At 35.0% G+C, this 18,266-nt stretch overlaps 1 protein-coding gene and 1 pseudogene across 7 annotated transcripts in view; one reads left to right on the top strand and one right to left on the bottom strand.

The window, feature by feature from the left end:
- LOC109680615 (reactive oxygen species modulator 1 pseudogene) overlaps nucleotides 1–2,639 on the bottom strand; it is a 4,307-nt pseudogene extending 1,668 nt beyond the window's left edge.
- Lrba (LPS responsive beige-like anchor protein) overlaps nucleotides 1–18,266 on the top strand; it is a 615,537-nt gene that overhangs the window by 270,627 nt on the left and 326,644 nt on the right. The window lies entirely within an intron of this gene.

The raw sequence follows: 18,266 nt of genomic DNA, 5'->3' as shown, positions 1-18,266 counted from the left end.
ACTTACTAGTTATATGACAATGAATGTTACAACAATATCTTAATTTCCATAAACATTTATTTATTCAGAAGTATTACAAGCTGCAAGAAGTTAATCATCCCTTTGCATAGCACTCAAGTTTAAGGAAGGGAATTGTTAACCTAAAATATTGCAAATGTAGGGAATGTTGCCATTAAAACTCCTTGCATAGTAAAGTCTTCTTTTGCTCTTACGATTTTAAAGATTCTAAAAGTTTACTTTATAAAAAAAATTATGAAAGAATATTTAGAACGTTATGTTAACATAAATAGATGTGCTGTATTTATAATAGTTATAGCAATAATGATAATATGAATAATAGCTAACCTTTATTGAGCTGTCCATTTTGAGCCGGACACTGTTACAAGTATTTTTGAAGGATTATGTCCCTTTATCTTAAAACAGACTGATGAATTAGATAATTTTGACTTTATTTTATGAATAAAGAAACTTGAGTTTTTCATTTTCCCAAAATCAAAGGCCCAGAAAATGAAGTATTTGACTTGTGAGTCCAGGTATTCTGACTCCAGAGCCATACTTTTAATAGTCCTGCAACTTCTTACTATTCATAGTTGGTATTAGTTTTTTGAGTGCTTACGATCTTCCAGGGACTGGCTGAGACCTTTACAAACATTATTTCATTGAATACCCATGAAAGCTCTGTAAGGAAGGTACTGTTATTTCTATTTTACAGTTGAATAGCTGGCTCAGAGATGCTCATGGTTTGTCTAGTAATAAAACTCAAGTTTTTCCACCTTACAGTTGGCTACTTCAGCTGTGGTCAACAATGAGAGGTTATATCCATGTTTGACTTGTTTCCTAAAATACATGTGTGAGGATTACTCTTTATTTTTTTTCTTTTAATGTGTGTGGTACTGGAAATTGAACCCAGAGCCTCGTGCATGCTAGGCAAGTGCTCTCCCACTTGGCTACATCCGCAGCCCTGCTTGCTGTTATTCTTTTAATATATTTTTTCCTTTCCCTATTCTCTCCATGTACCTTTTACTTATTTTTGCTTTTACTTATATATACTGTTTATTTCTAAATTTATTTTTCATGCAAAAAGAACCCAAACCAAAATGCAACCTCATTTTATAAAATAATAATACGGTACCATCCTAACTGACACAGAGGGACCATGGTTTTCTTAATCATTCCTGTTGACTGGCATCCATACTGTGAAAATCACTTTCCAACCTATTAAAGGGAGAGGTTCCACTAGCAGCTATTACAGTGAAATCAAACCTATCCTCCTGAATCTTGATCTAATCTAGCACTCTTTGACATTTTGTGTTATTTCCATACTCTCATCTAGTGTGGAATTTTTATTTTAAAGCTGAAATGAATTTTTAGTAAATGAAACACGCCAATATTCAGATACTATATATAAAAATGATCCTTTATTGGACCTAAGTCAAAAATACAATAATAACCTGCATTAATTCTCCTTTTCTGAAGTAAAATTATTGTATTGTGATTATGTAAGTAAGTATTGTTGTTCTTGGGTGATGCATGTAATTATGTGAAACTAATTCTCAAATGATTCAGCCAATACAGAGAGGGAGAGAGGGAGAGAGAGGCAGGAGAGAAGGGGGGGGCGTGGGGGGGAATGGGTTTAGAACTTTTGGTGGGAAAAATACAGCAGTTAATACACATATAGCTTTCCTGTTGAGATTTCCTTCTGTTGTATTCCTCAAACTGTTTTAGCCGATGTGTAGTGTGTTGGGATAAGCCTGTAATCTCAGCACTTAATGAGGTGAAGGCAGGAGGATCTCAGGATTAAGGCCAGGTTGGTCTACATAGCGAGCTCATAGCCAGCCTGGGGCTACACGGAGACCGTTTCTCTAAAATAACAACAACAAACAGAAAAACTTAATATTAAATATAAAATTGCTTAATAAGTAGTGATTTGTTTTTCTCACTAAATGTGTACTCAGAAATTTTGGTTGTGGTTTTGAAAATAAAAATTATTTAGTTTTACTTTTCCTATAAAATGTGAATCAATGAAGTTTTAGTAAATAACAGCTTTAAAATAGCTCAGTGCTAGATGATGAAAGTTATAGAAAGTAGGACAAAATGTGTACAAGTGTTAGATTAGAGTAGTAGTCCCAGCTACTCAGGAGGCAGCAATCTGGAGGATCAGGGTGAGCCTGGTCAAAAAGTATCACTCTGGTACTGGAGCCACGCCTCCAATTCTTTTTGCTTTAGTTATATTTTTTAGATAGAGTCTTACTTTTGGCCTGTGCAGGCTTGGGACCATGATACTCCAACCTATGCCTCCTGCATAGCTAGGATGACAGGCATGCATCACCATGCCCAGCTTCTTCGTTGAGATGGGAGTCTCATTAACTTTTTGCTGAGGCTAGTCTTGAATCATGATTCTCATAATTCTTACCTCCAGGTAAGTTGTGATAAGAAGCATGAGCCACTGCACTAAAATTATTTATAAAATGGATGAGTAAATTATAAATGTACATATTCTTGTTTTACACTGGTGTTAACTGACTTAATCTGATGTAGTCAATGGGGGTAAAATAACTGTTTCCAAATAGTCAAAGGTTAGATTTTTCCTGGACATTATCGTGAGAAATGTCCTTTAATATTTTGTTTCATACCTTCATATTTCCAAGAAATTTTGCACTCTGTTCTTCTCCATTCTCCGGTACATTTTATAGGCCATAATTTTTCCTAAACGCTTCCTTTATATTCCTGTGCTAATCAACAATTTACAGTAGTTGTCTGTAGTTAATTGGCTGTACTTAGGAATTACCTGTGTAGACTCACTCTTTTCTCTAACACGAATGCTCGGCAGTTTTTTCTTGCTGTCTGGGCCGCTTTCCCTCTCCTCTCTTTTTCTCTTTCTTTCTTGTACCCTCCTTCCTCCCTCCTTTTCTCCCTCCCTTCCTCTTCCTGCTGTCAATGCACTTACTAAAATTAGGTAATAGAAAAAAAGGCAGAGGTAATTTTTATTTTTATAAATTCTTCGATTTTTCTCATGTAAAGATCCTACTTGTCTTACATGGCTCACTTTAAAATAAATGATTAGCGAGAAACTGTATGTAATTATGTACACTTAGTGGTTGAATTTTTAGCTCCCTAATAAATGAAAATTTTTACTTAATGTTATTATTATTATCAGAATAAAATTCAATTCCCTGCAGTATATTGTTTTGTTCTCTTATTCTATATTAATGTGTCTTGGTGTATCTAAAACAATCCTGGATGTAAATGATGTTTTAGAGTGCATACACCCTTAAATCTGAGGCATTTGTGGAAGCTGAAGGAATTAATATGGAGAAAGACATAGAAAACAGTGCCTGGCACATGGCAACTATGCTATAATTGTTAATTATTCACTTATAAAAATATTAAATTATATTAATTAAATTATATAATATATAAATATAAAATATATAAGCAAATATATAATAAATTATATCACAGTAAATCATATATTAAATATATATGATTAATTAAAGTAATTAAATTTAATTAATAGTATCATAATTGAAATTATTAATTATTCATTTATTAAAAAGAAATATAGGAAAGGTAACCTATGGACTATTAATATTGATAGCTTTCAGCAGGTGGACAAGAATGTCCACAAACTTTTAGCGACAGTAACCAACAGAAGGAGAGAGAAGACCCAGAGTAGTGAAATTAGAGATGAAAAGGGGGCTATCAAAACAAATTCCATTGAAATTTACATGATGATTAGGGAATGCTTCAGTAACTTATTATAACTAGAAAATCTGGTAGAAATGGATAAATTTCTAGACTCATGTGACCTACCTAAATTGACTCAAGGAAACATTAGCCATTTAAGCATCTGTAATGAGCATCAAGATTGAAGTAGTATGAAGATTCTCCCTAAAAAGAAGAGCCCAGTATTAGATGAATTTACTGCTGAGTTCTACCAAGCCTTTAAAGGAGAATTAACACCAATGTTCCTTAAATATTCCACAAAACAGAATGAGGAAAGCACTTTACCAAACTCAGTTTATAAAGGCAGTATTACTCTAATATCCCAAATGGGTAAGGGCACACACAAAAATAAAAATGATAGCCCAGTTTTCTGATGAACACAGACACAAAAATTCTTAATAAAATACATGCAAACTGAATTCAACAACATGTTTAAGAGATCATACACAGTGATCAAGTGGATTTCATTGGAGGCATGTAAGGACTGTTCAATATATGAAAGTCAATAAACCTAATATAGCATATGAAGAGAATGAATGATAAAAGTTATATGAGCCTCTCAATAGATGCAGAAAAAGGCTTTGACCAAATTGAATGCCTCTTCATGATAAAAACTCTGAATAAACTAGTAATAGAAGAAATATATATTGAACGCTATATATGACAAACATATAGCCAACATTGTACTAAATGGGGAAAAACTGAGACCACTTTCTTTAAAGTCATGAAGAGTGTTCACTCTCTCCACTTTGCTTGATTTAATGCTTGACTTCCTAGTCAGAGCAGTAAGGCTACAGAAAGAAATAAAAATAATACAGATAGAAAAGAAAGAAGTCAAATTATCCTTATTTTATAGATGATATGATCCTTAAAAGCTCCTGAAGACTGCCAGAATACTCTTTGATCTGGTAAACACTTTTGTTAAAGTAGCAGGATATAAAATCAACATACAAAAATCAATAACTTTTCTGTGTACCAACAATAAACAGGCAGGGAAAGAAATCAAGCAAACAATCCCATTCACAACCTCAAAAAAAGAAAAAAATAGAACCCACAAACAAACAACCTACTTAGGAATAAGGATGTGAATAAATGAAGAAGATGCTAAAAGATGGAACATTCTCCCATATCATGGATTGGCAGAATTAATAATGTAGAAGTGGCTATACTACCAAGAGCAATCTACAGATTCACTGTTGTTCTTTGCAGAAATAGAAAAAAAAAATTCCTAAATTCCTTGGGAAGCATAAAAGATGCCAAATAGTCCAAGGAAAAAGAGAATTAAATGTAGGAGGTAACCTGTTACCTGACTTCAGATTATACTACAGAGCTATAAAAACAAAATCAGTATGGTAGTGGCACAAAAAACTGACATATTGACCAATATAATAGACAATCTGCAGGCATCTGATTCTGGACAAAGAAGCCAAAAAAACAAAAAAAAATACATTGAAGAAATGGTACTGGGAAAATTGAATATCCACAAGTAGAAGACTGATACTAGTTCCCTGATTCTCACCCTGTACAAAAATCAGTTCAAAATGGATTAAGGATCTTAAGGTAAGATCTGAAACTTTGTAACTAATACAGGAAATCCACTTCCTAGTTAATAAGAGCAAGAATTCCATCAAGTTAAAAAGCTTCACATCAAAGGAAACAATTACCAGAATCAAGAGATTACGTACAGAATGAGATAAAATCTACAAGCTTTTCATTGGACAAAGGATTAATATTACTGTATATAAAGAGCATAAAAATTAAACAACAAAAGACTAATCCAGTTATTAAATGGACATATGAATAGACAATTCTTAAAAGAAGTACAAATGACTAATAAATACATGAAGTAATGCTCAGCTGCCTTTAGAAGTCTAAAATTTGCCAGCAGGGTTAACACAGACACAAAAATTCTTAATAAAATACATACAAACTGAATTCAGCAACACATTTAAGAGATAAGTGGCTTTCATTGTGTTCCTTCTGTAGGCCTGGCTTAATTTGTCCAAAGCACTATAACAAATCTCTATAGACTGGGTGTCATACAAAACAGACATTTATTTCTTACAATTCTAGATGCTGGAAGTTTAAAATCAGGGTGCCAGACATCATTTTTTAATTTCTCTGAGAGCATCTGCCAGGTTAAAGAGTTCCTTCTCATTGTGTCTGTGCTTGATGGAAAGAGAGCTAGAAACTTCTCTGGGGCCTTTTATAAGGGTACTAATCCCATTCTTTTCATAAAAGCTCTACCCTTATGACCTAATTTCCTGCACTACCACCATATTAGGGGTTGCAGTGTTCAAGGTTATCTAAAGGTTATCTTCTCTCCCTTTGTGATCTCTGAGTCCCCAGGCAGCCATTGATCTCCTGTCACTCTAGATTCACTTACATTTTCTAACTTTTTGCCAGGGCATGCTTTAAGACCACAGTCTTCCTGACCTCCACCCCCCAAATAGCTGAGATTATAGAGATGAGCCACTGCTTCCAGCTCTTAGTTTTATTTATTTATTTTTTTTGTACAAATAATGGTGCTGTGAACATTTATATTGATTTCTTTCTGTGGGTATATGCTTTCTTTTGTTTTCAGTTAATACAAAATAGTGGAATTACCAGATACTTTATTTAAACATGTCTTAAGGAACTACCAAACTTTTCCAAAGTAGTCCTGTCATTTTTCATTCCCACTAGCATTTCCTCCACATCCTAACCAACATTGTTACCAGTGTTTAATTTCAGAGAGTGTAGTTGATGTGCAGAGCTATTTCATTGTGGTTTTAATTTACCTTTTCCTAATAATGATGTTGAGTATATTGCCATATGCTGTTAGATGTTCATATATCTTCATGGGGGAAATCTCCATTCATATTTGTTGCCTGTTTTTAAATTGGATTTGCTATCTTTTCATTATTGAATTTTGAAAATTCTTTATATATTGATGATTCAAATTACCAACTACATGCTCTGCAAATATTTTCTTCCAGGTTGTAGGTTGCCTTTTCATCTTCTTAAAAGTGTCTTTTGAAGAGGACATTTTTTTTAACCTTGGTGAAGCTAGTTTATGATTAGTTTATAGCTGCTTTTTGTTATTATTTTATGGATCACACTCTAGGTATTATATGGAAAAACCTTTACCTAATCCAAGACCAAACTGACGCTTTGTCCCTTTTTCCTTATAGAAGGTTTATAACTTTATGGTTTACAGTAAGTGTTTTTTCCTTATAGAAGGCTATAACTTTATGGTTTACAGTAAGTGCAATATCAATTTCATATTAATTTTTGTACATTGCACAAATCATGATTTTGAAGGTCATATTTTACATGTGCATATGCAATTATACCAGTATCACTTATTTAAAAAGTGATAGTCTTTTATGCACTATGTTAATTACCTTTGCACTTTTGTCTATATATTATCTGTAAGTGAGTGGGTCTTTCTCTAGACTTTTATTCTGTTCTGTTAACCTTTTGCTGTCCTTTGGTCAGGATCACAAGATCTTGATGTGGTATTATAATTAGTCTTGAAGTCAGATTGTATTAGTTTTTCAACTTTACTTTTTCTTAGAACTGTTTTGGATATTATTAGGTCTTTGGAATCTCCAAATGAATTTATAATTAACTTATCCATCTCTGTGTAAAACCCTGCTGGGATCTTGTTTGGACTTTGTTGAATATGATAAATTTGGGGAGAATTGACATCATTATGATAATAATGAGTCTGCCATCTTGGGAGAATGAAATATCTCCAGTTTTACTTAGGTCTTTAACTTCTGTCAGTAATAGTTGTCAGTGCGCATGTCTTCAGTTTCTTTTCAGATCTGTTCTTAAGTGTTTCATATGTATATGCTGTTGAAATTTGTTTTGCTTCAGTTTCTGATTGTTTCATTACTAGTGTATAGAAGTAATTCATTTTTAATATTAGCCTTATATTCGATAATCTTGCTTAATTCAGTTATTCACCAGAATTTTTTGTAACTATGTTATGATCTACTTAGAGAAAAAAAAGTAACTTTTTGTTGTTGTTGTTGTTGTTGCAGGGGATACAATCCAGGGCCTTGCATGTTAGGCAAGCAGTATTCCACTGAACTATATCTCCATCTGCTTTCCTTTTTAATATGTTTTTTTTTTCCTATCTTATTTCTTCTTCTTTGCTTGCTTGCATTGGGTAGAAGGTTTTGAATAATGTTTAATCAGAGTGGGTAGAGTGTAAATCATTCTCTTGATTATAATCTTAGGGGCAGTTACAATTGTTTAGGATGTGTACACTCTTATATTCCAGGGATCCCATGAATCTTGTGTTCCAGGAATGAACTCCTGGGTTATAAGGTTTTATTCCTCTTATATATTATTGAGCTTGATTTGATGAAATTGTGGATAGAATTTTTCCATCTACATTCATGATTGTAATGCTCTATAGTTTTATTGTAATGCTGTTGTAAAGTTTTGGCATCAGGATAATGCTAGATTCATATGAATGAGAAATCATTGTTCTTCATCAAAATTGGGATAATTTATGTAAAATTTTTATTTCCTACTTAAATGTTTGGTAGCTCTCAGCAGTGAAACCATGTGGCCCTTGGTTTCTTTGAGGAAATTTTTTAAGGATAAATTCAATTAAACCATGTAATTCTTATTTCTTATCAATAATTACCCAATTTAGTAGGATCAAGTTGTTCACATGCTTTTAATATTTGCAAAGTGTGCATTGATGTTGCCTGTCTTGTGGTATTGGTAATTTTTGTCTTTTTAATTATTTTGCCTAATCATCCTTTTGTGTTATCAACTTTTTCTATTTCTGTTTTTCTCTTATTTTCATTGTGATCTTTATTATTTCTATTCTTCTGCTTACTGTAGGTTTAATTTCTCCTTTTTCTCAAGGTCATTGATTTTAGACTTTTTTCTCTCCCTTAAAATAGGTATTTACACCTATAAATTTAGCCCTAAGATAGAACTTTAGAAGCATTCCACATAATTTGATTGCTTATATTTTCATTTTCATTCTGTTCAAAAACCCTTTTCTTTTGATTTCTTCTTTGATCCAGTATTTTAGAAGGTATTAGTTTACAATGTACTTGAGAATGGTATAAAGATCTGTACGTTGATGAGTTCTAATTTAACTACATTCAGAAAACTTCCCTTATATGATATAAATCTTTTTACTTTATTGAAATCTGTTTTGTCCATGCAGCCTATCACAGTGAATGTTCTAAGTACATCTGAGAAGAACGTACATTCTGTTGCCATTTGATGTGGTGTTCTTTAAATATCACTTAGGTCAAGTTGGTTGATGGTGGTGTTCAAATCTTGCATAACTTGCTGATCTTCTGTCAGCTTGTCCTATCAGTTATTGAGAGAGGGGGTATTGAGCTCTTTGATTTTAACTCTTTCTTATTATCATATTATTGTTGTACTGGGGGCAGCTTGTGACAGTTACAGAGTTCTTAATTCATCATCGTTGAATTCATCTCCTCCTTCATTCTCCTTTATCCCGCTTCCTTTGGGTGTCTTCCCTACATGCATATGATGACTAGTACATCACAGAATACTTACAGGCAACCTCCTGCACATACTGCGTATGTTTCTATATGGAGTTCTCTCCATCTCTGTGCTTTGTTGGAATAACTCCAACTACCTTCTTCTCCTGGTCATTTGGATCTATCTCTTCAACTCAAACAGTACCCAATTTTGCCTGGTTCCCTTTCCCTGTATTGTAGACTAGAATCTCTCTCAAGACAGTGAGCTGGTTTCTTTCGGACCTCCCAGGAACCTCTGTCTTTTGATGGCTGATGTCCAGTGTCTTAGAAACCATTGTTTCTTATCTTTTGTCTGGTGTTTTTGTTTTTTATTTGTGGTATAAGTCATAATTACCCTAGTTGGACAGAAATATCAATTCTCCCCTTAATTACTTTAACAAAAGTTACTGATTGCTAAGTGCATGGCACTGTCTGATATGAAAGAAATACAGAGCTGAGTAATTCCTAATATACTGTGAAGGAATTATAATCAAACAGGAAAGCAGATACATATAAATAAGATATCATATAACAAGTACTGTTTGAGCTCTAGTTTTATGAATGAAATGATATGATATAGGTAAAGAATAATGAATTCTATGTAGATTTGTGGGGAATAATGAAATTTAAACTGGGTTTTGAGAAGTAAGAGGCTTTTACTATGTTGTAAAGGAACATTTTGGTTTATAGTTTTTGTTATGTTATCAATCAGTCAACCTCATTCTTCCTTCATCCTTGCATAGAATGTTGAGGAAAACACTGAATAGCTCTGTTTCAAGTTGTATGGAACTTATACACATTGCTAGTGGGAATGCAAATGGCATTGCCACTTTGAAAAACTATATGGCAGCTTCTTAGAAATTACCACGTAACCCAGCTGTCCTACTCTTAAATGTTTACTCAAGAAAAACAGAAGTGTAGTTCACAGAGCAAAAAAACTATATCTGAATACTCGTGGCAGATATTTGAGGATATTGGTGGTATGTATCCATTTTATGCTACTACTAGGCAGTATAAAAGAACTAGTTACCAGGACGTTCAACAACATGAATGAACATTAGGTGCATTATACCAAGTGAAAGAAGCTAGACTCAAAAGACTATCATCTGTATGATTCTATTTGTATGGTATTCTGGAATAGGCAAACTGTAGAGGTAGACATCAAACCAGTGTTTATAGAGCTTACTTCCAATGGGGTGTAAGAACATTTTTCCTTGATATGATGGAACTATTCTGTGTGTTGTGTTGTGTTGTGTTGTGGTTCTACAACTGTGCAGAAAAAAAGTTAACATAGCAGACTCTGAATCTTGGAAAGCAACAATTACAAGGTTCAACCTTGGCTAACTTCTGGGAACTTGAATGGTATACAGTTCCCTACCCTGAAATGTTGAGTTTCTCACCATAACTAGACTGTTTGGACTTGGCAGTATAGTTGGTTGTAAACATTAGTTTACCTTCTGGGAGTCTGTAATTATGGCATGTGCTAGGCAGAGAATGCTTAAGTGACCAGTTCTACGTAAAAACTGTGGGAGCTGAGTCTCTAATGAGCTTCCCTAGAGAAACATTTCATGCATGTTATCCAACTCGTTGATTAAAGAATTAAACACATCCTGTGTGACTCCATAGGGAAAGGAGTCTTGGGGGCTCATGCCTTGTTTCTTTACCTGTACCTCCTGTGCCTTTGCAGTGTATCAGAAAAAAAAAAAAGAAAAAAAAAACATGCTCCAGACTATAAGTTCTTTGACACATGTATTTATCAAATGCTAGGAGAACATACATGGACAAGAAAATGTTTTAAAGGAAAAGGAAAAAAAAAACAGGCAAACACTGGTTCTAGATATGGTCATATTTCACATGGCTGTTGAAACAATATCAAGAATATCTAGAGTGCAAGTTGTCTGGTGCAGCTAAAGAGTCATGGAAAGATGAATGGCAACACAGACTTCGGGACTAAGAGACCTGGAGTGTGATGCCTTCAACATGAGTGGGTTTCTCAACAGAGTGACTTCAATAATGGTACCATTGAGGCTGCAGTACAGCTGGAGAAAGACTAAGGATGAGGAAACCAGCTGTGGAATGCTACATGAAGACTTCTATAACCAAGAGTTTTTCAAGGATTATAGACTGTAATAATAGCCAATTATTATAATGGGCTATAAAAATAGATCATCTAAACAGCAGAAAGGTGTTCTTTTTAATTTTTTAAAATTTTACCGTTTTTACATTTACTTACATGTGCATACATTGTTTGGGCCACACACACCCCTATCCCACCCCCCAACCTGCACACACAACCTGATCCGCCCTCTTATTCTCCAGTTTTGTTGAAGAGAAAACATAGGAGATAATAAAGACATAGCATTTTTGCTAGCTTGAGATAAAGATAGCTCTACAGAGAGATTCCTAGTATTGCTTGCATGCACATGTGTATTATGACCCATATTTGTTCTTCTCTACCAGACCCCTTCACTAGTTCCTAGTTCTCTTCCCATAGTGGCCTTAGCCAGTTTAAGATTATTTTATTCTCTCCTCTACAGTGAGCACATCAACCACATTCAAGTTTTAGGTTTTCTTCCCTTGCCCTATCCCTCCCATGCACATTCTCTCCCCTTAGTGTGTGTGACCCATGTCCGATAATATTACTGCATTTGTTTTAGGTCTACAATCTGCATATGAGGGAGAACATGGGAGTTTTGGCCTTTTGAGCCTGACTGACTTCACTTAAGATGCTGTTCTCCAATTCCATCCGTTTACTTGCAAATGACAAAATTTCATTCTTCTTGGTGGCTGAGTAAAATTCCGTTGTGTATAAATATCGCATTTTCTTAATCCATTTGTCAGTAGTGGGGCATCTTGGCTGTTTCCATACCTTGCCTATTGTGAACAGTGCTGCAGTAAACGTGGGTGTGCAGGTGCCTTTGAAGTCGCATTCCTTCAGGTATATCCCTAGGAGTGTTATTGCTGGATCATATGGCAGATCTATGTTTAGTTTTTTAACAAGCCTCCATATTGTTTTCTAAAATGGTTGTACTAGCTTACTTTTTTATAAGCAGTGTATGAGGGTTCCTTTTTTTTCCTCATCCATGCCAACATTTGGTGGTGGTCTTTTTTTTTTTTTATTTTTTTGGTGGCTGTATTCTTGATGATAGCTATTCTAACAGGAGTGAGGTGGAAGCTTAGCGTGGTTTTGATTTGCATTTCCTTTATGGCCAGGGATGGTGAGCATTTTTTCATGTGTTTTTTGGCCATTTGGACTTCTTCTTTTGAAAAAGTTCTGTTTAGTTCAATTGACTACTTCTTTATTTGTTCGTTGATTTTTTGGGGGAGTTTAGTTTTTTCAGCTCCCTGTGTATTTTGGTTATCAGTCCCTTGTCTGATGGATAGCTAGCAAAGATTTTCTTACACTCTGTGGGTGGTCTCTTCAATTTAGAGACCATTTCTTTTGTTGTGAAGAAGCTTTTTAATTTCATGTAGTCCCATTTGTCCATCCTGTTTTAGTTACTGGGCTGCTGGAGTTCTACTGAGGAAGTCCTTGCCTATACCTGTTGCTTCCAAAGTATTCCCTGCTCTTTCGTGTACTAGCTGCAAGGTTTCTGGTCTGATGTTAAGGTCCTTAACCCACTTTGTTGATGCTAGTACATGGTGATAGGCACAGATCAAGATTCAGTTTTCTGTAGGTAGATAACCACTTCTCCCAGAAATACTTGTTGAAGAGGCTGTCTTTTCTCCATCGTATGTTTTTGGCACCTTTGTCAAAAATAAGATAGAAATAGCTGTGTGGTTTCATATCTGGGTCCTCTCTTCTATTTCACTGGTCTTCATGTCTGTTTTTGCACCAGTACCATGCTGTTTTTATTGCTATGGCTCTGTAGTATAGTTTGAAGTCCGGTATTGCGATGCCTCCAGCGTTGTTCTTCTTTCTTAGCATTACCTTGGCTACTTGTGGTGTTTTATGTTTCCAAATGAACTTTAAGGTGGATTTTTCAATCTCTGTGATGAAAGTCATTGGGATTTTGATCAGAATTGCATTGGACATGTGGATTGCTTTTGATAGTACAGCCATTTTTACTATATTGATTGTGCCAATCCATGTGCATTGGAGTTCTTTCCACCTTCGTAGTGTTCTTTGATCTCTTTTCAGTGGTATGTATTTCTCCGTGTAGAGGTCATTTACATGCTTTGTTAACTTTATTCTTAGGTATTTGATTTTATTGTGAGGCTATTGTAAATGGGATTGTTTTCATATATTCTTTCTTAATTTGTTTATTGTATAGAAAGGCTACTGATTTTTATAAGCTGATTTGGTATACTGCTACAATAGTGAAGCTGTTTATGGTGTCTAGAATTTTTTTTTAATTTTTATTGTTTTATTATTCATATGTGCATACATGCTTGGGTCATTTCTCCCTCCTGCCCCCACTCCCTCCCTTACCACCCACTCGACCCCCTCCTCTCCCCCCACCACCTCGATACCTGGCAGAAACTATTCTGCCCTTATCTCTAATTTTGCTGAAGAGAGAGTAGAAACAGTAATAGAAAGGAAAAAGGGTTTTTTCTAGTTGAGATAAGGGTAGCTATACAGGGAGTTGACTTACATTAATTTCCTGTGCATGTGTGTTACCTTCTAGGTTAATTCTTTTTGATCTAACCTTTTCTCTAGTTCCTGGTCCCCTTTTCCTGTTGGTCTCAGTTTGCTTTTAAGGTTTCTGCTTTAGTTTCTCTGCGTTGAAGCCAACAAATACTAGCTAATTTTTTAGGTGTCTTACCTATCCTCATCCCTCCCTTGTGTGCTCTCGCTTTTATTATGTGCTCAAAGTCCTATGCCCTTGTTGTGTTTGCCCTTGATCTAGTGTCCGCATATGAGGGAGAACATACGATTTCTGGTCTTTTGGGCCAGGCTAATCTCACTCAGAATGATGTTCTCCAATTCCATCCATTTACCAGCGAATGATAACATTTCATTCTTCTTCATGGCTGCATAAAATTCCATTGTGTATAGATACCACATTTTCTTGATCCATTCGTCGGTGGTGGGGCATCTTGGCTGTTTCCATAACTTGGCTATTGTGAATAGTGCCGCAATAAACATGGGTGTGCAGGTGCCTCTGGAGTAACCTGTGTCACAGTCTTTTGGGTATATCCCCAAGAGTGGTATTGCTGGATCAAATGATAGATCAATGTTTAGCTTTTTAAGTAACCTCCAAATTTTTTTCCAGAGTGGTTGTACTAGTTTACATTCCCACCAACAGTGTATGAGGGTTCCTTTTTCCCCGAATCCTCGCCAACACCTGTTGTTAGTGGTGTTGCTAATGATGGCTATTCTAACAGGGGGGAGGTAGAATCTTAGTGTGGTTTTAATTTGCATTTCCTTTATTGCTAGAGATGGTGAGCATTTTTTCATGTGTTTTTTGGCCATCTGAATTTCTTCTTTTGAGAAAGTTCTGTTTAGTTCACTTGCCCATTTCTTTATTGGTTCATTAGTTTTGGGAGAATTTAGTTTTTTAAGTTCCCTATATATTTTGGTTATCAGTCCTTTGTCTGATGTGTAGCTGGCAAATATTTTCTCCCACAATGTGGGTGTTCTCTTCAGTTTAGAGACCACTTCTTTTGATGAACAGAAGCTTTTTAGTTTTATGAAGTCCCATTTATCTATGCTATGTCTTAGTTGCTGTGCTGCTGGGGTTCCATTGAGAAAGTTCTTGCCTATACCTATTAATTCCAGAGTATTTCCTACTCTTTCCTGTCTCATCTTTAGAGTTTGTGGTCTGATATTAAGATCCTTGTTCCATTTTGAGTTAATATTGGTATAGGGTGATATACATGGATCTAGTTTCAGTTTTTTGCAGACTGCTAACCAGTTTTCCCAGCAGTTTTTGTTGAAGAGGCTGCTATTTCTCCATCATATATTTTTAGCGCCTTTGTCAAAGACAAGTTGGTTATAGTTGTGTGGCTTCATATCTGGGTCCTCTATTCTGTTCCACTGGTCTTCATGTCTGTTTTTGTGCCAGTACCATGCTGTTTTTATCGTTACTGCTTTGTAATATATTTTGAAGTCAGGTATCGTGATACCTCCAGCATTGTTCTTTTGACTGAGTATTGCCTTGAGTATTTGTGGCCTCTTGTGTTTCCATATAAATTTCACAGTAGATTTTTCAATCTCTTTAATGAATGTCATTGGGATTTTGATGGTAATTTCATTAAACATGTAGATTACTTTAGGGAGTATAGACATTTTTACTATGTTGTTTCTACCAATCCATGAGCATGGGAGGTCTGTCCACTTTCTATAGTCTTCCTCAATCTCTTTCTTCAGAAGTGTATAGTTTTCCTTGTAGAGGTCTTTCACATCTTTTGTTAGGTTTACACCTAGGTATTTGATTTTGTTTGAGGCTATTGTAAATGGAATTGTTTTCATACATTCTTTTTCCGTTTGCTCATTGTTAGTGTATAGAAATGCTAATGATTTTTCTATGTTGATTTTATATCCTGCTACCTTGCTATAGCTATTGATGATGTCTAGAAGCTTCTGAGTAGAGTTTTTTGGGTCTTTAAGGTATAGGATCATGTCGTCTGCAGATAGGGGTATTTTGACAGTTTCTTTACCTATTTGTATTCCTTTTATTCCTTCTTCTTCCCTAATTGCTCTGGCTAGGAATTCCAGTACTATGTTGAATAGGAGTGGAGATAGTGGGCATCCTTGTCTGGTTCCTGATTTTAGAGGGAATGGTTTCAGTTTTTCTCCGTTAAGTATAATGCTGGCTGTAGGTTTGTCATATATAGCTTTTATAATGTTGAGGAGCTTTCCTTCTATTCCTAGTTTTCTTAGAGCTTTTATCATGAAATGGTGTTGGATCTTATCAGAGGCTTTTTCTGCATCTATTGAGATGATCAAGTGGTTTTTGTCTTTGCTTCTGTTAATGGGGTTCATTACGTTTATTGATTTTCGTATGTTGAACCACCCCTGCATCCCTGGGATGAAGCCTACTTGGGTCGTGGTGAATAATCTTTTTGATGTGTTGTTGAATTCGGTTTGCCATTATTTTGTTGAGGATTTTTGCATCAATGTTCATTAAGGAGATTGGCCTATAGTTCTCCTTTTTGGAGGTGTCTTTGCCTGGTTTTAGGATAAGTGTAATACTGGCTTCATAAAATGTGTTAGGCAGTTTTACTTCCCTTTCTATTTCATGGAACAGTTTAAGGAGGGTTGGTATCAGTTCTTCTTTACAGGTCTGAAAGAATTCAGCAGAGAATCCATCAGGTCCTGGACTTTTCTTTTTGGGGAGACTCTTGATTGCTGCTTCAATTTCATTTTGTGTTATAGATCTATTCAGGTGATTAATATCCTCTTGGTTCAGTTTTGGATGGTCATATGTATCTAGAAATCTGTCTATTTCCTTAAGATTTTTGAATTTATTTGAATATAGGTTCTCAAAGTAGTCTCTGATGATTTCCTGGACTTCGATGGTGTTTGTTGTTATCTCCCCTTTTGCATTCCTGATTCTACTAATTTGGGTTTTTTCTCTCCTCATTTTAGTCAGGTTTGCCAGGGGTCTGTCGATCTTGTTTATTCTTTCAAAGAACCAACTTTTAGTTTCATTAATTCTTTGTATGGTTTTTTTGGTTTCTATTTCGTTGATTTCAGCTCCTATTTTTATTATTTCTCTCCTTCTATTTGTTTTGGGATTTGCTTGTTCTTGTGTTTGTAGGAGTTTGAGATGTATCATTAGGTCATTGATTTGGGATCTTTCAGTCTTTTTAATATATGCACTCATGGCTATAAACTTTCCTGTCAGGACTGCCTTTGCTGTGTCCCATAGGTTCCGGTAGGTTGTGTTTTCATTTTCATTGACTTACAGGAACTTTTTAATTTCCTCTTTTATTTCATCAATGACCCATTCTTCATTAAGTAATGAGTTACTTAGTTTCCAGGTGTTTGCAAATTTTTTGTCTTTGCTTTTGTTGTTGAGTTCTACTTTTATTGCATTGTGATCAGATAGTATGCACGGTATAATTTCTGTTTTCTTATATTTGCTGAGGCTTGCTTTGCACACTAAGATATGGTCTATTTTGGAGAAGATTTCATGGGCTGCTGAGAAGAATGTATATTGTGTAGAAGTTGGATGAAATGTTCTGTAGACATCAAGTAGGCCCTTTTGATCTGTTGTATATTTTAGATCTTGGATTTCTTTATTGATTTTTTATTTGGATGACCTATCTGTTGATGTAATGGGCTGTTAAAGTCTCCCACAACCACTGTGTTGGAGTTATTTATAAGCTTTTACGTTTTTCAGGGTATGTTTGATGAAATTGGCACCCTTAGAGATTTAATTGGTCTGGGGCATCTTCTACTTGCCTGGCAATATTTTTATATCTTAACAAGTTTGTGCTTTAGGGGTAAGTGGTTTGCTACAGCCTTCTAACATTGAAGTAAGACTTTATGGTTTTGTGTACTGTCCCTTCTTATACTAACATAGTTTGCAAGATGGCATTTTGCTTTTGTTGAATGGATGATTTCATGTATTTACTCCATCATTGTCTTCCTATATCAGGTATTATGATATTAAATATGAAACTCTGAGCTTCCTACAACATTTAATTTTACAGTCTTTTTTGTTTGTTTTGCGTCAGGATCTTGCTATGTAACCCTGGCTAGCCTTGGACTTACGATCCTCCTGCCTCAGCCTCTTGAGTGCTGGAATTATGGTTGTGTACCTCCATCCTTGCCTTTAATTTTATAAGCTTTTACATTAGAACTGTTACAGTTTCGTGGGTCATAGTAATTTGCTATAATACAGCCAAATTACAGGAGTTAGGTTGGATTTTGTTTTTAGGTAGTAATCATTTTTAGATCTTAAAATGTGTTTTAGATACAGATAATTTAAGTGCTGTTTGCAGACTGCTCAGAAATTCTATATGAAATAAGCTGAAGATGAAAAGGAAGAATTGTTACCTGTTGATATAGTTTGTTTAATTCAATTAGAAGTTATTCTAAGATACAGTTCAAGGATTTAAAATGTAGTACAGTTCAACATA

Source organism: Castor canadensis, chromosome 9 (assembly GCF_047511655.1).
Source record: "Castor canadensis chromosome 9, mCasCan1.hap1v2, whole genome shotgun sequence".
Taxonomy (NCBI): domain Eukaryota; kingdom Metazoa; phylum Chordata; class Mammalia; order Rodentia; family Castoridae; genus Castor; species Castor canadensis.
Note: the sequence above shows the minus strand (reverse complement) of the source record. Positions and strands in the feature narration are given on the sequence as shown.